Genomic DNA, 5,100 nt, shown 5'->3' on the forward strand with positions numbered 1-5,100 from the left:
AGACTGGTGTGAACAATTTTATGACAGGGCCCCCCCCCCCCACCCTCTTTCAAACACGGTGTCAAAAGCCTGAAACACCAAAAAACAAGCTGATGAAAAGATGTTTGATAACAGAAGACAGTGCAGTTGTTTTATCTTGAAAAGGGAGTGGGGGTTAACAAAAATATTCTTAATTTCACTGCTCCAATTTATAAATATCTGCTCCGAATCCTGAATTTTGCTGCTCCAAAACTGCTCAGAATCCTGAATTTTGCTGCTCCAAAAAGGACTTTGTCACTTTCCAACCTGAATCATGACAACTTTTTCTTTTTATATCTAGGGCAGGCATCTTCAACCCGTTGTTCGCGAGCACAGCGGTGCTCCCTGGAACACTCGAAGTTCTCGATGCTCGTGTCCGATTTTGTACTCGCGAGCACTTGCTCAACTCTACAATTAAGCACACCTTGTACAAATTGCATTCAAGGACTGAAATCACCCTATTTCATGCATTCGTATGTCAAACTTGCCGTCAGGGTTGCTCTTTTTTTTTGATGATGGGTACAAGCAGTGCTCGTGAGTAGGAAAAAGGTTGAAGACCTCTGATCTAGGGTGATGAATCGGGAGGAGAAACTTATTGTGGAGTAAAAATTCATGAAGGATGATCATGGGTTTCAGTTTTACTAGGGCGGGGGCAGTGTCATCTTAACGTATGGGCCTACCCGGACACGCCTCAGAAAAATCACTTGGCCAGTGGGTCCACCATGCACTTAAGATGGCCCTGGGTGGGTAGCTTGAAATTCCCTGCCACCCATTGCTGTGCCCCCATTCAGCTTCGTTCGCAGTTGAAGATGTCTGCCTTCGATCTAGTGCAGATCCTGAAGACGGGATGGGAACGACCGCCGCCCCCCTCCATGAGCAGAATAATGTGGGAAAATTTCTCTCTCCTGTAAAATACGGGACGATCAAACAAACTTACACTTTTCACCTCCGATAACGCTTCGCACCTCACATCAAATCATCCTGCATCCGCTCCTGACCTACATAATAAGTCACTTCTCCGACACATCAACCCTGGATCCGCATTCGCAGCTGAAGATGTCTGGCTCGACTCCATTCACAGCTGAAGATGTCTGGTTCGACTCCATTCACAGCTGAAGATGTCTGCTGTTGCTCAGGCATAGATCCAGAGTGGGAGATGATAGGAACGACCATCCCTAAGAGTAAAATAATATGGGAAAATTTGTCTGTCCCATGAAATACAGGACGTTCAAATGAACTTACACAATTCGCCTCCCCCATCTCTTTGTCCTGGATCCACTCTTGCATGGACAGTCAGACCTAATTCAGGCTAAAGCTCACACGATTGCCGACACTGCAACGGCAGAGCGGTGAATTTTCTTTTCTGAATTCATCTTCGCATCAACCAGCTGTTGAAACCTTCCTATCCTACTTAACTGCTACAGGACTTTTTTTCCCCTTCTTTTTAGCATTGCGTGTTTTTCTCATTGGATTTTCGCAGGTGGGAAGATCAAAATACACACATACACGAGACAAATTAAAAATGATTTCCTTTCATTTATTAAAATAAATATTAGCCTCTCTCTCAACGCAATTTAAATAAATCTTCGTAAAAAATAATTATGGACAACATACACGAGAAGCTTTGCACCCATCCAGTAGGTTCAGCGACTGATTATCATTATGATAATTTTTTTTCTTTTTTTTTTACAGATTGGTCACATTCAAATTAAATCATCAAAAGAAATATGTACAGTACATATATATATATAAAAAAACATGATTTATAATGCTCATAAAAATGACACGTGTGCATGTATCAGTCCGCTAATTACAATGGTGTGCAAAATTAAGTGATGAAAGAACTGAATAAATATCATAATTATTAGGCAAAAATGATGCAGACGTGGTTATCGATGCAAATAATGGCTGTGACGCAGACAGAAGCCTTGTAGAAGTATGTGGAATATGCAAATTAGGCTACTGGTAAGCAGACGTGTATTTATAGGGGGCTTCTGGTGCTATAGCCCAGGGCGGTGAATTTGAGAAATTAGCGGTAAAAGAAATTGACAGAATATGTAAAATGAGGACAGTCCACAGGTGGCATAAACCCGCCTTTGAATAAAAAGAGAGGGACCATGTTTGTGAGTGACCAAAAGAGTGATCTAGAGAATTTGCATGAATACGTGAGTGATCACTGAAGAGTGACCTGAAGAGTTTGCACGCATGTGAGTGATCAAAAGAGTGACTTCAGAAAGGAAAGAATTGGGTCAGTGAGTAACCAAGTGACACAAAGAGTTTGCAAGCATGTGAGTGACCTAGAGAGCAAGGACGAGGTCAGTGAGTGACCAAGAAAGTGACCTGGAGTGTTCGCAGGCATGTGAACAACGTAGAAAGTTTGCAAGCATGTCAGCGACCAAAAGAGTTGCATATAGAGCGAGGCACCGGGTCAGTGAGAGACCTAAAGAGTTTGCAAGCATGTGAGCGACCTAGGAGTATGTTTTTGTCAAACACATCCGTGACCAAAAGAGAGATACAGAGCAAGGCACCAGGTCAGTGAAGGACTGAAAAATAGTGACTTAAACAGTTTGTAAGTATGTGAATGACCAAAAGTGTGATCGAGAGTGTTTATAAAAGCCTGTGTGAATGAACAAAAGAGTGACCTAGAGAATTTGCAAGCATGTTAGTCACCAAAAGAATGACGTACAGCACATGGCAGATCAAAAGAGTAATCTTGAGCATGTGAATGATCAAAAGAGTGACTTAAGATGGGGTAGAGGCATGGCTCCCACATCCTGAAGCATGACTCAGGCTAGGATCTTTGGTGGGCCCCTCCATAGTTAATTTATAGCATGGAACAAATGATAATCATCTGGGGCAGACAGCAGCCCACCCATGTGGGCCAGCGGGTGGAGGCTAAGTGGGCTATAGCCCAAGGCAGCAAATTCGAGGAATGAGCGATAAAAAAAAAAAATTAGGTGAGAAAGGCGGAGAAATGATAAATATACCTCTACTGTTAGGTAGAATGAAGGGGTAAAGTCTCAGTCGGGTGGGTTTCAGGACATAGACAATCCACAGAACATGTTATTTCTACAATCAAGAAACAATTTTGCGACTCACAGAGAACCTCGAGGTAGATCATGGCATCAGAAGACCACTGTATAAGCTTAGTAGAAAATGGCAGGCAATGGCTGGGCAAATCTATTTGGATCCCAGAGCAGACAGCCGAAAGCACTGCTTTACTGGTGTAGTATCGTATATTATATACGACAGAGTTCCCTATGAGAGGGACGGCTGATGTTTGCCCATGTGTTCCCCCATTATCTACAGAGAATCTTTTTTAGACAGATCATCGTTTAGATTTGCACACCAATGTATATGATCCCTGAAACCAAAAAACAATAGTGACTGGTTCAATTTAAACACGGATATGCATAGGAAATAAATTGACTAGCAACAGAAAAACACGCACAAAAGCGAATTATTCATTATATACGATAAATATCACAGCAATGATTCAAGATATATATATATATATCTAGCAATTACATGGAAAAATTTGCTATACGATGCGGTATAGGGTTACCAGATTCAAAGACATGAAGGAGGAAACCTGCGTGCTCACCCATGTTCAATGACGCTTTTCGTAATTTCCACAACAGATGGTGCAACTATACTAACAAAAAAAAAACCGGTCAAAATAGATGTTGCAGTTGCTTTCAGGGCTGTTTTTCGGATCAATCTGGGGAAAGTTAAGCTGCGGTGAATAGCATCCGCTCTGCTCAGAGGCAACTTATATATGTTACTGCCTTTTCCCAATTTGGCAGAGAGTTTTGGCCACAGTCCGATTTTCAGAAATTATTAGGACTTTGGCCAGCCAATTCGAGTGGCAGAGATCCCTGACACAACTCCATTTATTTTCATTGCTGGTGTGGGATACACCAGCTGTATTGGACTAGCTCTACGTGACGAGAGAAAGTTGAGAGAAAAATTTATATAATAGTATAAACATAGTTTTTTTCCTGTCAAATTTGTCAAAAAAAGGTTACTGCATCATTATTGCGGTTTGAATGGTTGCCATAGCTAATGTGGAGATGATTATCACTGAAAAATACGCCAACTTGGCGATGACCCATGAATCATATCTTCTGTTATCAGACTTTGGCCACCTCGTGCACTGGCTGGCCAAAGTCTGAAATTCGAACATTAGCAAAATCAATTTACAATGATACTGGCCAATTTCGGTCTTCAGCAGTAACCTACATATTCTGGGAATTTCGATGCCATTTGGGCCAAAGCATGTGAAAAAAAGTCACAAAAACTCACATATCGATGAAGAGACATATGTTTCAATTTGAAAACAAAAAATTCCCAGCAAAATAAAAGAATAATTTTAAAATCTGCAGAGGACAAAAGGATGGGTTTTCCGAAACGTAGGAGGACGCTTGAAATGACATCAAAAGGGAGGACATCTGGTTACCCTAATGCAATAGATTCTATACATAAGACATACAGGTACATTATAACAAACTTGCACGTTTAAAAATATATATCATTCATGCGACATGAACTACCTCTCAATAATTATTAGTATACATTAGGGCGCTTTTATTATGTATATATAGTTTTTAGTTTACATAATTGCACTTTTAATTGGGTTGGTTGCTGCATTTTGGTTGCACAGTCACATTTCTGAGATACAGCGCATTGTCATCCTTGTAAAGACAGCCGACAGTTCCGCAGAACTGCATCATAATGGGAATGATGTGATAATCTAGAATGGTATAACAAGCCTATTACTACCTTCATCTCATGGTGGTACAAACAACTAGAGGTACGTAACTACAACCATCCCAGCAAAGAAGAAAGAAAGAAAACGCCAGTGTACAGACAATTATTGGTAGACAGATTCATGACATTTCCTCATTCATTTATTTGCTTGACTTCCAACTCGATGAAAATCATTCCAACTTTCTGAGCATTTTTTATGGAAATAAGTGTGTGTGACTTACTACTACTACTTAACTGTACGTGCAACTCGTACACATTCCTCTGCGGAATTCCTAACGAATCCGTACATGCTGGAATGCGTGTTCATGGTGT

This window comes from Pholcus phalangioides, unplaced genomic scaffold (genome assembly GCF_987345545.1).
Source record: "Pholcus phalangioides strain wild (caught in Gottingen) unplaced genomic scaffold, Ppha-v1.0 ptg000020l_1, whole genome shotgun sequence".
Classification (NCBI taxonomy): domain Eukaryota; kingdom Metazoa; phylum Arthropoda; class Arachnida; order Araneae; family Pholcidae; genus Pholcus; species Pholcus phalangioides.